This window comes from Loxodonta africana, chromosome 19, assembly GCF_030014295.1.
Source record: "Loxodonta africana isolate mLoxAfr1 chromosome 19, mLoxAfr1.hap2, whole genome shotgun sequence".
In the NCBI taxonomy this organism is placed as follows: Eukaryota; Metazoa; Chordata; class Mammalia; order Proboscidea; family Elephantidae; genus Loxodonta; species Loxodonta africana.
In genome coordinates, this window is record NC_087360.1 from 63,148,277 (window position 1) to 63,166,633 (window position 18,357).

General features: G+C 47.4%; 1 long non-coding RNA gene across 3 annotated transcripts in view; it reads left to right on the plus strand.

Annotated features, from left to right (window-relative positions):
• Positions 1–18,357, plus strand: part of LOC111751290 (uncharacterized) — a 276,943-nt gene that overhangs the window by 38,877 nt on the left and 219,709 nt on the right. Inside the window, exons 2-3 of one of the 3 annotated variants that reach the window (XR_010318652.1) lie at positions 9,014–9,110; positions 11,585–17,781. The exons of the other annotated variants lie outside the window; for them this stretch is intronic. This is a non-coding gene — a long non-coding RNA (uncharacterized LOC111751290). The remainder of the gene's footprint in view (positions 1–9,013; positions 9,111–11,584; positions 17,782–18,357) is intronic. 3 annotated transcript variants of the gene reach the window in all.

The following is an 18,357-nucleotide window of genomic DNA, read 5'->3' on the forward strand; positions in this document are numbered from 1 at the left end:
CTCCTCCCCTCCTCCACCGACGTCGCCCCGCCGCCGCAGCCGCCGCCGCCGCTGCCAGCCCGGGCGAGCAACACAAAAACCCTCGCCTTCCGCGAGCCGCACGTCAAATAGCCGCGATCGGCAGCCACACTTCAAAGGGATCGCCGCGCCCGCCCAATCGCAGCTCTCGCCGGGACCCCGGGGCGGGGAGAGCGGCGGGCGGAGGCCGGCGCGCCGGTGGGAGGGGAGAGCCTTAAAGGGGCCCCGGCCGCGCGCCGCCCCGGCCTTCCCCACCCGCCGTGCTCCTCCCCGCCCCGCAACGGGGCGGCCCTGGCTTAGGGGTCCCACCAGGGCTGGGACTTCTCCGGGACCCTGGGCTCTGAGCCCTCTTCTCTGCTGGCTTTCCTTCCCACCTCTGGGGGTTGGTGCTGGCGGAGGCCGACACCCTGCTGGCTGGGTGTGTGTGCGTGTGTAGGGATGTGTGTGTGTGAGTGTAGGGGAGTTGTGGTAGGAGGGCACGGTGTCGGCCCCCCAGAGGCCACCTGGGGGCGGGCCGCGCTTCAGGAGCTCCGGCTCTGCTCCTGCTCGGCCCAGAGCCCACTCTCCTTCCCCTAAGTGGCCTCTGCCGCTGTGCTCAGAAGCGTCCGAGCCTCGGAGGTGTATCCACGGTTGTCCTTACGCAGCGCGAACCGCTCCAACTACTTTAAGCCTGTCCTGTCTGAAGCCGGCAAGTTTGAGGACACCCTTCCGGGGTGGGACACTCGCGATGGAGCGTGAGCCTAGGCCCGCGTGAGGCGCGGGACCCCAGACTGTGTGCGCCGCCCGGACGCGCCTGGCGCGCTGTGTCTGCGGACTGATTTATAGGTTTGTCATTGGGCGGGTTTCAGGTTTCCTATCCTGTCCTGTTTAGAAGCGTAAAATTCCCTCCACTGCACCGCGCCTGCCTGCTATTTTAGGGGCACCCAGGATCACACAACAGGCTGGTGTCCCAGAACAGGGGTGGGTCGCTCTTCAACTGCGGCAGGTCAACACAAACTTCAGAGATGCGACCCCCCGCCTCACGCGGGGGAAAATGCACTAGATTTTCCCAGGGGAATTTCGCGATAAAAATTTCTGCGCGCCTTTCGGATAAACTCTGCACAGCCAGCTTTGCTCTTGGCAGAAATTTTACGTAGTCACAGTGCTGGCATTAAAGATCCTGGTCGGCCGCTCGTTTGAAGGTGAATCTGGTCCTTTGTGCTGCGGCCTCTGGGGAGACCACTTCTCCGTGCTTTCGGCAGCCAGTGGAGGCGCGCTGGTGTCACTGCCTGGTTTTGAGTACCACTTTCCCAGCCCCAATCCATCACTCCGATTGTCAGGCCTGTCACTCGGGGCATATTGCTCCAGGACTACCCGTCCCTGACTGCTGGGCTGACCTACGCCTTGAGACAACAAGAGAACCTAAAATGGGGATTGGTAACTTCAAAGGGGTTCTTCAGCCAGAAGGAAGTAACTTTCATAGAAATAACAATCCTGAAAAGTTATCATGTTCAGTAAAGAAGACAGCAGTCAATACTCCCAGGCTGTCAGTCATACACTGAATGTCCTGTCTGGTTGTGTGCTGGTTTTTAGGCAGCATAGACCGCTTAGAGAGGAGTCCCTGGGTGGCCCAAAAGGTTAAGTGCTCCACTGGTAGCTGAAAGGTTGGCGGTTTGAACCCACCCAGAGGCGCCGCGGAAGACAAGCCTGGTGGTCTATTTCTAAACATCACAGCCTTCAAAACCCTATGAAGCAGGTCTATTCTGCACAGCTGGGGTTGCCATGAGTCGGAATGGACTCAAGGGTAATGAACAGCAACAAACTTCTTAGAAATTACGCAGGCTTTCTTTCTCTCCTCCAACTTTAATCCTGGTGAAACCATGCCAAAACTAATGTCAAGGTATCCCCTGACTGGGAGATATGCCCCATATTTTTTTGCAAGAGGGGTGTAGGAGTAGAAAGGGGGGGGTGATCCCATTTATTTTACTATGGTGGGCTCTGTGAGCTGGTCCATGTGTTTGAGACTCAGGGCCTTTTAGTACCCACTGCCGTGTTCCAGCCGCTCCAGCCTACCTTTTGAAGCCACAGTTGGGGGCAGCAAAGGGCAGTGAGGGGGCCACTGTACCTCCTGGGATAGCTGGCACATGCCAGCCTCTGAGCATTCAGAAATCACTGCCACTGCCAACACCACCCTTAAAAGCCCACTGCAGGGCTACTTCAATCTGTAAGGCTGTCTGGCTTTGGGGAGACTGCTGTGCAGAGAGAGAACTGCAGAAGAAAGCCATACAGAGTGGAAAAGTCTGGCTTTTGCAGGCGCTCTGGAGGAGGGACGAGGACCTAGAAGACAGTATAAGATGAAAGACTCCTTCTTGATTATTGTAACCAGCCCAGCTGTGAAAGCGAGCCAAGAAACCCTTCTAGGACCCAAGCAGATGTGTGTTAGGAATGATTAATGGGAAATAAGCTGAGAGCAGAAGGGAGGAGAGAGAGAGAGAGAAAAGGCACTCAGGAATTTGGAAGGGAAAGGGGGGCAGGAGATAGCAGAAAGGAGAGAGGGGAAAAGAAAGGAGGATGATAGAATGTTTACCCTCAATTTGGAGAGGGAAAGGGTAGAAGAAAAAGTAAGAGAATGAATGAAAGGAAGGGAGAAAGGAGGAGGCAAGGACTGGATGGTGGGCTGGGGAGGGGTGGGAGGTGCAGGACCAGGTAATAGCATACCGTTCTTTAAAAAAACTTGAGTCCCCTTGCTTCACAGCAGTAGGCACTGATAGAGCAGTGGGTGCTAGACAGCACTGAGGTGGAGGCCTGGCCTGTTTTTCTTCTTCCTGGCAAAAGGCTGCTGGTAAGGGCTCCAGGGCCCCCTTGGCTGGATCCATTCAGTTGCCTTAGGAGAGAAATGGAAAAACACACTTAGCCAGGCCAGAGGCCTAATTAAAACACTACCAGATGATTATTACAAGTGGTATTTGACATTCACTTAGCTGAAACGCTAACCTACACAGAGCCCTAAATGGGGCCCTAGTGGCCAGAAAGCAAAAGTAGTTTTCAAAGGAATGGCTTGTTACCTGGCAGAGACTATGGCTCAATATTCAGTTGAACCGTGTTTATTGAGGGCCAGCTGTGGGCAGAGCATTGTGTTAGGGGCGTGGTGGAAAAGTCCACGCAAGACGTTGTACAGGACATATGGTCCAAATCCTCCTCTTGCAGAAAAGTGGCAGATGTATGGTTAAGATTGCCTTGGGAAGGAGCCAGAAAACCAAACCCATGGCCATCAAGTTGATTCCGACTCATAGCAACCCTAGAGGACAGAACAGAACTGCCCTTACAGCTTCCAAGGAGCGGCTGGTGGATTGGAACTGCTGAACTTTTGGTTAGCGGCTGTAGCTCTTAACCGCTATACCACCAGGGCTCCTGGGAAGGAGCAGCCACCATTCAAATAGGACAGGAGTGAGGGCTGCTTGAGAATGCCCCATGACACTATGGTGAAAAACAACAGTTTCCTCACTTGAGAAGCATCAGGTCAGGTACTACTGTTATCATTCCCATTTACAGCTGGAGAGTGAGGCCAGGAGAGGTTAGTCACTTAACCAAAGTCATACGACCAGTGAGTGGCAGAACAAGCACTTGGAGTTGGTCTCTCAGACCCAGACCCCCTGAACCGTGCTGCTTTGGTTTCTTTTGCAAGAGAGAGGTCCGGAGCCAGGAAGCCAAAGTTTGAATCCCTGCTCCACCACATACCAGCGGGGTGACCCTGGCAAGTTAACCTCCCTAAGCTTCAGTTTCCTCATCTGTAAAATATAAGAGTGGCCACCTCAGAGTTGGGAGACCAGAATCAGACAATGCATATCACATGTCTCGGCACAAAGTCCCAGGTAAACGAAGACTGTGAGTGAAAGCTTCACTTGCATCTGTGGGGCTATTGCCATGGGGGGCAGTCACGTCAGCAAGTGAACCCAGACAATCTCAGCACGCAGACCCCGTTGCCATTGAGTCCATTCCGACTCATAGTGATCCTATAGGACAGAGTAGAACTGCCCCACAGGGTTTCCAAGGAGCGGCTGGTGGATTCGAACTGCTGACCTGTTGGCTAGCAGCCATAGCTCTTAAACCACTACGCCACCAGGATTTCCTCAGCATGCAGGGAACTGACAAAAAGAGCCCAAGCTACCCAGAATTCCATGGAAATGAGAGCAACCCCTCCCCCTAGCCTCCAGTCAAATGCATACCCCCCCATCAAAAAGATCCTGTAGGAAATTCTGAATATGTTTAGATTTTTTTTCCCCCTCCGCTACTTCCATTTACATAAAATTCACCACTCAGGAAAAAATGCCTGAGTCAGGTTGAAGCTAGAGGTGGTAGATTTGTTGTGTGGGGTTAATGTGTAGTCTCCAGTCCTTGCTGAGGCGAATTGCCTGAATGATCGCCTCTCTCTGCATAACACTCAAGCCCTAATGGCAACAACATGAAATAATATCTCACTGGGTAACTATTTACATTTTTTTTTTTTTTTTTATAAGCTGTAAGAACTCTGAAAAGTCTGCCTCATAGAGAACTTGGTTTTCCTCCCTGGCGCTTAATATCTTTCAGCGGCTGGCAATTACTGCCTTGGCCACGAGCCCTGATTTAGCGCACTGCTCAGGGCACTTGGAGGCACGTCCTCTGTCTGCCCCATTCCCGGGCTTCAGACACAGCCTGGGGCTTGCGAGGGTCACAGAAGCACTGAAGAACAGTAGGAGCAAAGAGGCAAGAGGGAGAACAGCCAGGCTTTGCAGGGAGCCACTCCACTGATGACTCACTTTCCCCAGGGCAGAAGTAGCTCCCTCGTCTAAGTCCTTACAGTTCATGCTATGTGGCTCTATCAATGCACTTATCACATGGCATCTGCCATTATTTACTTGTCCCTTCTCTCACTGGACTGTGACTATGTCTGTGTTTTCTTCATCCTCTTGGTATTCTTATTGCCCAGCTGAGTGTTCAACCACCATCATCATGGTAGCCAGCACTGAGTGCCAAGCACTGTTCTAAGTACTTTCCAAGCATTATCTCATTTAATCTTTACAGAAACTCTGTAAGGTAAGTCCTATTGTTACTTCCATTTCACCGAGGAAGAAATGGTGGCTTGGAGCGGTTAAGTAACTTGCCCAAAGTCCTAGCTGGTCAGAGGTGAGGCTGGGATGAGAATCTAGACGGTTTGAATGCAGTAAGTGCTCAATAACTGTTTGTTGATGAATAATTTTTTTTTTTTTACATATATAGGACTATTTATTTGTATGTTACCTCACCTTTCTCTCAAAAGCCTTCGAGATGGATGACTTTGTATTTTTCAAAATGTAACTTTGTAAGCATGTTAAACTTATCTTTCTCCCGAGTATATTTTTGTATTCATCATCTCACAACAATTTTCTGAGTTGTTTTGGGCAGGTGTTATTGTTCCCGTTTGACAGATGAGGAGACAGCTCTGAGAGCTTAGGGGAGAGTATGAAGGCACCCAGTAAACTTTGGCAGAATGGGGCAGAGAACGGAGGCCTTCTTAACTCCCTTCCTGGTTCTGTCTGTAGCTTTGTATCATTGTTGGTTGCTGCTTGCATGGGAAGGCAACTCCTTTTGATAAAAGGAAGAATTAACTCCTTTTTCTCCCTCCCTGTCCCCCAGAACTCCTTTTAGAGATGTGGTGGGAAAGAATGGACAAAAGGAAATGTAGACTGAAGCTTATTTTCCAGCCTGTGCGTTTGATCCAGGTCCTTGAGTATTGTGCTTTGAAGAAGAGGTTTCATTTATCTGCTATCAGCCCCTGGGGAGATAAGCAAGGCTGGCCCCTGAGAGGGGATTGGAGTAGGTGTGCTTTTGAAGTTCTCCTGCTCTGATACACCAACCCTAGCCCTGGGCAGTCACCCCTGACTACTTTGTTCCTTTGGCCTTCAAGTTTCTGTGGCGATGCCTCTTTTAAGAGGCAAATACTGCTGAGAGGAATCGCACCTTAGTTATCAATCACCACCTCAGTTGTGATTAGCAGACCCTTGTTCACCTAGGGTGATAACAACATCTGTTGAGTACCTACTATGTGCCAGACACTGTTCTGAGCACTTTACATGGAGTAATCCTTTAATTCTCACATCAAACTGATAAGGTGGGCACTATTGTGCCTGTTTTATAGGTGAGGCACTGAGTCCGTAGAGGCTAAGTGACTTCCGAAGTGGCAGAGCCAGCACTCAAGTCCGGGGAATCGGTTCCTGAGCCGAGCTACGAGTGTGCAGGACTGCTGAAGAGGGAGGCCTAAAGATGGAAGAGCAACAGAAGAAACTGAAGATACACTGTTGTAATCACTCTCCAGAGGGCTGGGCTTCCAGGTCAGGATCCTTCTTCCATTTGAGGAATGAGAGTGTGGAAGGGAGGAAACTGAGGTGGAGAAGGAAGTGAGGGGAAGGAAATTTTGCCTACAGACACATTCACTTATTCAATTACTGTAACTGACTACTTACTTGGCAAGTGCCAGGCTACAGGTGGACCCACCCCAGGTAAAGACCAGAGCAAGCCAGAGAGCCCAGGCCTCTCACCTCTCTGTTGTGCACACTCAGGAGCTTTTGAAAGGCAGGACAGCCCTTTCCCTTGGGCTTTTTTTTTTTTTCAGCTTAAAAAAACAGTCAGGAGGCTCTAACTTGTCGTCATTAGCTGCTTTTGAGTTGCCCCGACTCATGATGACCCCATGCACGACAGGATGGGCCCGTTGTGATCCACAGGATTGTCATTGGCTGATTTTTCAGAAGTAGATCATCAGGCCTTTCTTCCTAGTCTGTCTTAGTCTGGAAGTGCCTTTGAAACCTGTTCGGCATCACAGCAACTTGCAGGCCTCTGCTGACAGATGGGCGGCGGCTGTGATGAGGTGCATCGACTGAGAACTCCACCTGAATTCCCTGCATGGAAGGGAAGAATTCTACCACTGAACCACCACTGCCCTCTTAAATCCTGTTTGAAACAAAACAGAACAAAACAAAACAAAAAAAACCCAAGCCAGTTGCCATCAAGTCAACTCTGACTTCTGGTGACCCCATGTGTGTCAGAGTAGAACTGTGCTCCACAGGGGTTTTCAATGGCTAAGTTTTTGGAAGTAGATTGCCAGGCCTTTCTTCTGAGGCTCCTCTGGGCAGACTCGAACCACCAACCTTTCGGTTAGGAGCTGAGCACATTAATCATTGGCACCGCCATGGACTCCAAATCCTGCTCAGTACCCTGTAATTCTGTTAATCACTGTTGTTAAGTACATTTACTGAAAGTTAAATTCAGATTCCACTAACATTTATTGAGCACCTTTTTGGGTGCTAGACACCTTTCTACGTTTTTTCACGCACCTTCTCTCACTTGGATATATGGGGAATTCAGAAATAAAGTGAAAGGCCCCTGAAATGGGAAGCAGGGACCATGCTTACCCGGTGGGATGGACCCCCAAACATCCTACCCCAAGCACTGAACTACCACCAACTGGAACTGGAGCCCCAGTTGCTCCAGAGGGTCATGGTGGGTGGCAAACTGTGAGTATCTCAGTTCACAGGGTCGGTGTCTCTCCTGCTTCTGATCCTACCCCTGGGCTTCAGTCATGAAGGTGATGATGTTTCTATGATCCCCCCTTCGGGTGGAGAGGCCTCTATATTTTCCAAAAGTGTGTGCCTTTCTGGGCAGGCCTCCCATCTAGCTGGGCTGTCAGCTCCCAGCTCATTTCAAGACACACAGAGAAAAGGGAAGAGCCGCTCAGGTAGTGGCTGATTGTTACAAGTTGGATTTGATAAAAACAAATTCCAAGATAGCAGAAAAATTTTGAGGAGTGTTTTTTTTTAGTGGCCCTCTGCCACCCTTGGAGTCCTGGTGGTGCAGTGGTTAAGAGCTCAGGTGCTAACCAAAAGGTTGACAGTTCAAATCCACCAGCCACTCCTTGGAAACTCTATAGGGTCGACTCGACAGCAATGGGTTTCGGTTTGGTTCTGGTTTCCGCCAGCCTCCCCAAAGAGATGGAGACTTGAGAAGCAGACTCCCAACCAAATGGGTGGTCAGAAGTAGAGCCAGGATTTACACAGTAAGCCTCCGTGAAAAGTGATTTAAAGTTGTTTTTTATTTCATTGGAAAACACATGTATGTATGTATGTATTATGAAATGCATTCCCATAGCTCCAAATTCCATAGCTATGAGTGTGTACAGTGGAAAACCTCCTCCCGGCCATCTTGTTTCCCTTCTCAATGGATCAATGCTATGAGTTTATTGTCCAACCTTTTAGAGATATTTTATTTATATATTGGCAAATACATATTTTTCTTTCCTCCTTTTATGTACAAATGGGAACATACTCTACTCACCATTCTGTACTTGCTTTGTAAAAAGTTTATATTTTGAAGGGAAACCCTGGTACCATAGTGGTTAGGTGCTATGGCTGCTAACCAAAAGGTTAGCATTTCGAATCTGGAAACTAAAGGGGGCGGTTCTACTCTGTCCTATAGGGTCGTTATGAGTCAGAATCAACTCTGTGGCAATGGGTTTTTATATTTTGAAGAGTGCATCAAGAGCTTTTGTGTTTTATTATTATTTTTTCTGTTTCATGGCATTCTGTTACATGGGTGTACTACAGGTTATTTAACTAGTCCCCTATTGATGGACACTCGGATTGCTTCTAATCTTTTGCTCCTGCAGTGAATAACCTTACATACACATTTGTCATTCTCCATGTGTGCTAGCATAACTATAGGATAAATTCCTAGGAGTAGAATTGGTGGGTCAAAAGCTTTCTGTATTTACAATAAACCAGGTTTAAGAAAGTTGGTGGGATAGCCTTAGAGTGGGTTAGAAATTCAGCTGGGAGAACGCAGGCAGGAATACATGGGAAATACCTCTGGGACCTTTGGGTGACATCCATTTGGAAAATAATGAAGACATGCATAAGAGTGGGCTCCATTTCTATTTTGGGATTTAAGAAAACATGCATACTTCTCATGTTCCCCTCCTTCTCTTCTCCCTATCTTCTCCTTCATTTAGGAGGAAAAGAAGGAGGGGAAGAAAAGGAATAATCAAGTCTGACCTAAAAGAATCCAAGATATTGAAAACTGCATATTTTAACAGAGCAAAATTCCCAGTAAGTGGATCCTAACAAGAACTCTGGGTTACCTAGAACTTTTTTATTCTTGCTCATGTAAGGCCAAGTTTCGGGTCAAAGACCATATATAAAATGATTTTTGTGGAGCTTCACCTCCAGTCTTAACCATGAATTTTCAGAAGGAACCCTGTGGCGCATTGGAAGACCTCACCTCATGAAGTAAAGTAGTACTAGCGTTACTACTACTAGCGTGCTCACCAAGGAGGGAAAGTTGCCTTCCTTTTGTTCTGCTTTTTATTTATTTTTAAATAGGTACTACCTGCAAAATTCACAGGTACAAAAGGACATGTATACACGATTTCACAATTAGGGCTGAGACAACAAGAGCTTTCTGCTCTATCAGCAATTGGCCAAAGAGGAAAAAAAAAAAAAAAAAGGCAGAACACCCCATTTCCTAGGAATTTTGATACATGCAGCCTCTCACTGCAAAACCCACAGCAGGAGCCCAACCACTGTTTTCTCACCTTCAGTCCTCATTGCGGGCCTTGATCCTGGAAAGAACTGGAAAGAACTATGGGGACTGGTTAGAGTGTGAGCGGGATCAGGGTAAATTTCAATTCTAATAAGTATCTCTATCTCGCCCTCTCTTTCTCTCAACTCCTCCCCGCCCCATATCTTGAAGAACTTTGCTCAGACATCCTGGGATGTCCCTTTTAGGTCTCCCAAGGCCTGTAATTGATACATTCAAAACAACCAATTTCTGCCAGGCTGTCTTTGTTTTTCTCATTAATTTCCTTAAATAAATAAATCAATACACAAAGGATTAGAAACAAAACAAAAACCCAAAACCAGAAAGCACTAAACCAGTAACGCTACAAGCAGTTGAAAACTGGGAGTGGAACGTGCCCTTCCTTTATTCTCTGTTTACTCCTGCTCCACATCAGGCCTCAGGGGCCTCACATAGATCCCTCTCCTCTCTCCAAGCTGGGTGCACTTTTCACCACTGCCATCAAAATGCATAATGACGATCTTATTTATGACAGGAGACATGTTTTAAAACAGTTGTTTTAAAACAACTGACAGAGCTGCAAGATGGGAAACGACAAGAAAGTGTGATTTTCTTTTTTTGGGGGGGGCGCTGAGGGGGATAGGATGCTGGCAAAGGAGAGCAGTATTTTCCTTGTTGAAAGTTGGAATTCATCCTTTACTCCTTGAGGGAAAAAAAAAAAGAGTTTTCAGGAAGACATTACTCAGCTTGGGGTTCCCCTTTAACTGCCTCTTATAAGGTACTCTTGAAAGAGATAACATTGTATGAAAGCTTAAAGACAGTGTAATCCAAAAAAGAAGAAAAGAAACAAACAAAACAAACGGGTGCCATCCAGTTGACTTTGACTCATGTATGTCAGAGTAGAACTGTGTTCCCTTGGGCTTTCAATGGCTGATTTTTCAGAAGTAGATTGCCAGGCCTTTCTTCCAAGTCACCTGAGTGGACTCAAACCTCTCATCTTTCAGTTGGCAGTCAAGTGTGTTCATTAACTGCTTAGGGCGTCCTAAAGGTAGTATGAACCAAACCAGTTGCTCTTGAGTCAATGCCGACTCATGGCAACCCCCTGTGTGTTCAGAGACCTGTGTTCCGCAAGACATTCAATGGCTAATTTTTCAGAAGTAGATGCCTTTCTTCCGAGGTGTCACTGGGTGGACTTGAACTGCCAATCTTTTGGTTAGCAGCCCAGTGCCATAACTGTTATGTGCCACCCTGGGGCTAAAAAAAAAAAAAAAAAAAGCTAGTATAGAGGCCAGGAAAAAGGTGAACTCAGCTCCCACACCACTTCTCCCTGCAGGATGTCTCCAGTCAACTGAACAGGTACTTAGGAGGCCCCTAATCTCTGCCCCGACTTGATGTTACCCAGTCTAGTCAGGCAATGCAAGACAGACACCCTCAGAACAGCAAGAGAATATTAAGGGTTGTTGTACAGATGGTTCACTGAGGACCCTGTGAGTTTAAAACCAAAAAACCCATACCTGTTGCCCCTGAGTCAATTTCAACTCATAGCGACCCTATAGGAAAGGGTAGAACTGCCCCATAGGGTTTCTAAGGAGCAGCTGGTGGATTTGAACTGCTGACCTTTTAGTTAGCAGCCTTAGCTCTTAACCAGTGCACCACCACTTTCTTGTGTCCAACAACTGGCAAAGGTAATCTTCTCCTTACAGCTGTTCTTTCCTAAAAGTCTGGAGGGAAAATTACAGAAGATGAAGCCTCATCAGAGTTTACCCTGACCCTACGGGAGAGGAGAAACAGGGCCAAAATCAAGACCTAACAAGGGAAAGTAGGGAAAAGAATTCACGTAGACTAGAAAGAACCTACTCTCTTCCCCTGTGATGATGAATGAAAAACAAAACAAAAACAAAACAAAACAAAAAAACCTGTGGAGGTGGTGACAGGACCCACAGTAGGGAAAAGAATTGGAATACTCCTGGCACATGTTTTTAGAAAACTTTTTCTTTTTTTCCAGTGGTCTGGAGGCCTAGGTGTGATGGGGAAGGATTGACCAGGAGCCAGCTATGCTGAAGAGTCTTTGGACTATTTCTCTCCTTTGTTTCTGGATACGATCATGTCGAAATGGGGTCTTTGCAACTAATCCAGCCAGCTCCTCTCTTCCCAGTTTGACAGTGATGCAGCCCTGGGAGGCAAAGGCAGCCAGCACAGGTCTCTAGGGCCCTGCACCCAGAGCTTGCCCATACCCAGTGGCAGGGCTAGGCTGCCACCTTGAACCCTTCAGCTCAGACCTGGGCAGGGTGAATAGCTAAAGCATTTGGTCAAATTCTTCCTTGGGACACAAATTGAGATCTTCTTAGAACATACCCACTCCCTCACCACCCCTGCAAACAAAGCAGGAAGTTGTTTTCTTAAACCCCAATACGTTTTGCCAAATAAGAGAGTGTTAATATTCCCCTCCCCCCACCCCCACATGAATTGGATTACTTAAAGCGTCTTTTCTGAGACGTCAGCAGTTTAATAGAGGCAATAAGTCAGGGCTGCCCTGGTGTTTTATTTTTCTGCCAGTATTTAGTTAATTAAAGAATGCAAATTAAAACACCTTAATTTATATAATATCAATACCAACGCCTTAAAACATTTGGCATAACTGCTCTGGCACGTCCCTTACATAAACTCTTCGGAGCAGTGCTAATAAAAATGAAAAAGGTTGTAAATCAAGTTTAATTTATTCATTTTCTGTTTGGTATGAAAGCATATGCCAAAATCAAGTTATTTATGAGTGCATCATAACAAGAGGCGTTTTTACTGGTGGCAAATGACAAAAAGGGTTTTCAGAGGAGTGTGTATTTTAATTTTGAAATGTCTCCAGGTATGCGTCTATTTTCTGGACTTTGATCTCTAAAATTTATATTTTTGCACCCATACCTCCAGAGGAAAATAGGCTGAAAGATTGAAAAATATATCGGGACTAAAAACATGGCACCATCTGCTCAGAAAGGCACCTGCCACCATCTCTATGTAGATAGATGTATACACAATACGCATCAGTATATGAGTCTGCAGGTAGGATAAAAGGTTGGTGATTTATATCCTATTTCTTAAATATTCCATTAAGAGGATTATCTCACAGGACGCTCAGCTACAGACAGCATCGAAAAGGATTTGGTGTGTGGCTGCTTTCTTGGAAGACTTAGAGATGAACTACATGTACGTGAATGAGCAGGCGAAAACCCATTTTCGTCTTTCCCTCCTTATCCTGAAACACCTTTCTTTGTCTGGCAGATGTGGACCTAGTAGCTTTGATTTGGCCCTACAGGAAGAACAGTAGGCTCCATTTAGGGGTACTGAGGAATGGCATGTTCTCCCTCCTTCCCTTGGCAAAACTCCCTTAACGCCATTGTTCCTGTTAAGGCCGCTCCTCACCCACCTTTCAGCGCCACTCTTTACTCGAGCAGGTCTCAGGGCATGTGGGACAGTGGAGAGAAGGTCTGAAGAAACCCTCTCTACTCTCCATCATCCCTTATCCCATGCTGACAAACCCAAGCAAATTCACAAATATAACCCTCTAGCCTGCCCACGGAGCCCTGGTGTCGCAGTGGTTAAAAACTCGGCTGCTAACGAAAAGGCTGGCAGTTCGAATCCACTAGCTGCTCCTTGGAAACCCTATGGGATAGTTCTAATCTTCCTGTAGGGTCACTATGAGTCGGAACTGACTCGATGTCAACGGGTTTGGCTTTTTTGGTCTAGCTGGCCCATAGGAGTCCCTGGGTGACACAAAGGATTAAGAGCTGGGCTGCAAAGCAAAAGGCTGGAGGTTCAAGTCCACCTAGAGGTGCCTCAGAAGAAAGACCTGGCTACTACTTTCCAAAAATCAGCCATTGAAAACCCTTTGAAGCATAGCTCTACTCTGACACACTTAGGACTGCCAGGAGTCAGCGTAGACTCAATAGAAACCGGTTACTGGTTGGCCTGCTCACGGCCTCTTTACCTGGTAGGGGGAAAAAGTACAATGCTATGCCGTATTTTATTCATTATCTTTTTAACAGAAGCAGTACACGCTTGGCAGAAAGGGCAGAATATTGGGGTTTGTCACCTGGGGAAATGACGCAGAAGCAGCAAGTGGCATCATTCTCTGACCTGCCCTAGCCATGGGCTCTGCACTGCCACTAGGTTGTGGGGAGACCACCACAAAATCCCCAATAAAATACATTCTGGCGGCTCCCTTTGTGATGTCAAAACCAGCCGTATACTTTTTACATTGGTTCCATTTGGAGCTAAATGTGGTTCCCTCCTAGCCTCAGTCTCTGCAACAGCAAGCTAGAAACCCATGTTCTTTCAGGACATTCAAGATGCTTCTTATTGGGGGGCACCAAGAAGAGCCAGAGAAGATCCCGGAGGAGCTAACTGCCCCTCTCCCACCACCCGTGTCTCACCGGGACATGGGGAAGAAAGAGTCTGGTGTGGCTGACGACCCAGCTGGAGGGGCAAGCTGAGGTTCCTGCATTTTTATGAGGAAAGGGCAGAATCAGAGGCTTTCCTAGCCTCAGTGGGAGAGTTCAAGGGAGCCAACGAGTGGGATGTTGACATGCCGGGGGTCCTTGGGGGCAGTATTTAGAGGGTGTCCACGCTGGAGCCTGCACATCTCCATGGGTGACTATATGCACACACTCTCTCATTTTTTTTTTGCTACATGTCATCTTTAAGCATTAATTTTTACCTTTATATTTATTTATACCCCTCCTACCTCCATACCTCTATAAAGGAAGCCCTGGTGGTGTAGTGGTTAAGAGCTCAGCTGCTAACCAAAAGGTCAGCAGTTTGAACCCACCAGGCGCTCCTTGGAAACCCTACGGGGCAGTTCTACTCTGTCCCATAGGGTCACTATGAGTCAGAATCGACTCCACGGCAATGAGTTTGGTTATGGTTTGGACCTCCATAAAGGATTTGAGGTTGCTGACAATTCAAAACAGTAAAACCTGAAGCCATTAACAGAAAAATATAAAAAAAGATTAGAGCTGTACAAAGAGGAGGGGGAGGAAAAAGGAGAGTAATTATACCAGAGGGGGAAAAAACTTAGATTAAAGAAAGCTAATGCAATTGAGAACAAAACCTAGCTCCTAACTCCCTGGTAGCTTGGTGGGCGGCTGCCAGCTATTGTAATAACTATAGATTATTGCACCTTAAAGGCAAGTTTAAATGCCTGCTGTAACCTCGCCGGCTAATGTGAACTTGGTCAAGTTACTTCATCTCTCTGAACCTGTTTCCTCATCTGCACAACAGGGATTAACCCGCTCATCGAAGGGCTGTTGTAAGAATGCAATTCAGCGGCAACAATCACTGACACAGCTGCTCTCTGTACCAGCTGCAGCTCTAGGTGTTTTACACAGACGTAGCTCAGCAACTCTAAGATGTGTTTTTTCCACATCTTCAACATCTCTGACACAGATTAGAAAGCGCTGTGTCTTAATTATATGACAGCATGTTTTGTTTTTTTTTTTTACCTTTCTTAATAAAGCCCAAACCCATTGCCGTCAAGTCGATTCCGACTCATAGCGACCCTATAGGACAGAGTAGAACTGCTCCATAGTTTCCAAGGAGCACCTGGTGGATTCGAACTGCCGAACTTTCGGTTAGCAGCTGTAGCTCTTAACCACTACGCCACCAGGGTTTCCACCTTCCTTAATAGGACCTAAAATAATGGTGCATTGTAGATGGGATAAAATGTTATTAACACATTCAATCCTCACAATAACTTTATGAGGTAGGTACTATTTTTATCCCATTTTACAGATGAGGAAACTGAGGTACAGATAATTTAAGTGACTTCTCAAAGGGCTACAGGTGGTGAGCAGTGGAGTTGGGATTCTGATCCTAGATTATTTGACTCAACCCCTATGCTATACTGCCTTTCAACAGATAATTCAGCACCAAGTATATCAATAAAAATTTCACTTCTGGTCACTGGGAATACCAAAGTGAAAAGATATGTATCTGCCCTAAAGGATCTGACTCTAGGCTCCGGCAGGGGTACCGCCATGTAAACCCATCATTAAATCATAGTTTGTTCAGTGCATCAATGGAAATATGTTCAAGGCATAAGGCAGAGAAGGGACAGATGATTAACTGCTCCAAAGCCTCTGCCCTAGACTTGGCTCTGTAGTAGAAAATGCCCCTCAGGCAGGTTAGGAGAGACACTTTTTTTTTTTTTTAGTTCTGAGAAGAGTCTGTCAGGTAGGTCTTAAAATAGTCGTCAGGGAACAGTATTAGTGGACTTGTTCTCAACAGCAGAGGACAGAAGCGTAGGTGGTTCACCCATGATCATGTCTAGTATTAAAGTGCATGAGAGCTGAGGCCAGGAGTCTTGGGGGAGCATTGTGCTCTCAGGCAACGTTTGGAAGTGGCCTTCAGGGAAGAGACAGAGGGAGAGGTTTGGCTTTCAGAGGCTAGAGCTGAAGGCTTTGTACCTGAACACCTAAGCCAGGAAGGTGAGGAGTCAGGGAAGGATCTGAAAAGTAGAAAAAGAGGAAGGGAAAACAGGAGAAGGAACTGCTAGTTTCAGAATGGGACAACAGTCTTTGGGAAGCAGTAAGGGGCAACGGTAAAGAATCAGAGTCAGAGGAAGAATACTTGAGGGTTAAGACCGAATTTTGCCTCTTAGGAACACATGTAGGCTCAAACACAGCAATGATTGTGAGACTGGCACAAGACCGGCTAAGATTTTCTGTTGTACGTAGGGTTGCCATGAATTTGAACCGACTTGATGGTACCTAATAAGAACAACAGGAACACATTATCCTTTCAATCTCAATTTTATCATCTGTCTAATGGGCATAAAAACATCACACTCACCTACCTCACACAGTTGCTAGAAGATCAATTAGAATAATATATGTGAAAGTACTTTCCAAACTAAATAAAACTATGCAAATATGAGTTATTATTGTCTTTCTAGCCAGGCATTTCCTCTTTCATTTCCTTATTGCTGTGTGAGCTTGGACAAGTTATTACAGGGGAAAAAGAGAGCACAGGGCAAGTTTCAGGGCAGTTACTAACCAGGCTTGAAAATGAAGCTCCTCTTGGCTGGGTGTCTCACTGACTCTTCAACCTAGTGAGGAAGCTTGGGGGCTGCAGGGGGTCCCTCCTCCAGAGTTCAGGGACTCTGCACTGTGGGGTTGGGATGGGATCTTATCCTTTATTCCTCACTGACCCCACTCGTCTGGCCCCCCAGCCAGCGGGAAGTGAGCTGACCCTTTAAGAAAGCTTTGGGCATATCTTCTTCCAAGAATTAGGACTTCAGCAAAACAAACTAACCAAACATAGCCAAAGCAAAATCTCTACGGACAGAACTTCCTGATAAAGAATCTTTTATGAAATTTCAAATAGAGTAGCCACTATGTTATGGAAACATCTAGAGCAAATAAGAAAAGAAAATTTCACTGAACTGCAGTCCTCGGCCTTAGCCATGGAGGTCTGTGACCCCTTACATTGTAGCCTGCAGGAGGGAGGGGTCTATGGAGCCTGACGTCCAAGTCCAAGGGTCTGCCTTAATCTGAAGGCCTCACACAAAGCCCCTAGCCTGGGAAGGAAAGACAGCCTATGCACGCTGAGGGAACTGGTGTTAACAGGCCACACTAGGGGCGTTAGAGACTCCAGGCCGTTTCCTGGGAGGGATAAGGAAGGAGGAAGTGGGAGGAGAAAGAGGAGGAGATGAAAAGGGCTGAGAGCTGGGGAGGGTAAAGCAAAAGGAAGGGTTAAAAAGGACGGGGGAAGTGAAGAGAAGGAGAAGACAGTGAAGTGGAAGAGACCTGGGCCCGCAAAAAAGGGAAAGAACAGAGTAGCCATTTGTACGTCGTCTTCGTCGAGGGCCTGGAATCTCCCAGCCTCCTCCTGGTCCCCTCTTCCCCAGACCCGTCCCAGCTCTCCCACTTCTCTTCATTCCTCACCCTTCTGGGAGATGCGGGGGCCTTCCGAGCAAGGCCTGCCTCCCTTGGCAGCAGACAAAAGGCCATTTCTGAGTTACAAAGAAAATGTGTTAGTTTGCCAGAGGGCCGGGTAAGGGCTGCCCGGGCCAATCCTGGGCCGGGCGGGGCGGAGCGTTAGCAGAGGGGGCCTGTCAGTCACCAGGAACCCTCGTGAAAAGGGCCCCTTGTCAACTTCCCCTGCCTTTGAAGTGACTGGGATGGAGGTGCTCAATTAAAAGCCCATCAGTCTGTAAGTAAATCAACGCCTATCAGGCTTGTCACATCAAACAAACGATTATTACCCCAGCCCGCCCACCCCATTAATCTGGCTGTTCCTTCTTGACGGCTCAGGGTCAGGGCACCGTAAATCCTGTACTGGATTGTAGCCACCTGGATCGGGATGAAAGCCGCGGTGCAACATGTACTGCTGCGCTTAGGCATTTCCCAGAGTCCTCCAGGGGATGGAGGGGGAGGCAAGGAGAGACAGGAAAGGACAGACAGAGACAGAGCCGTAGGAAGAGGTCCGGACCTGGACAGAGACGCAAAGAGATAGAGACAGAAAGAAACGGAGGGAGACCCAGAGAGAAAAGAGGTGGGGACCCAGAGAGGGCCTGAGAAAACAGACGGAGACAGAAGTAACTGGAACAAAAGTGCTTGAGGCAGGTGCCATAAAAACCCATTCAGAATGCTGTGAATGAATGAATACACCTAGAAGACAAGGAAGGCTCAGAATGAAATTTCTCAGACACTAGCTTCTGAGGGAAGACACTCAGAGCGGACTCAAGTCAGAGAGGGACAGAGGTCAGGCAGCTGTTTCCTCAGGCTC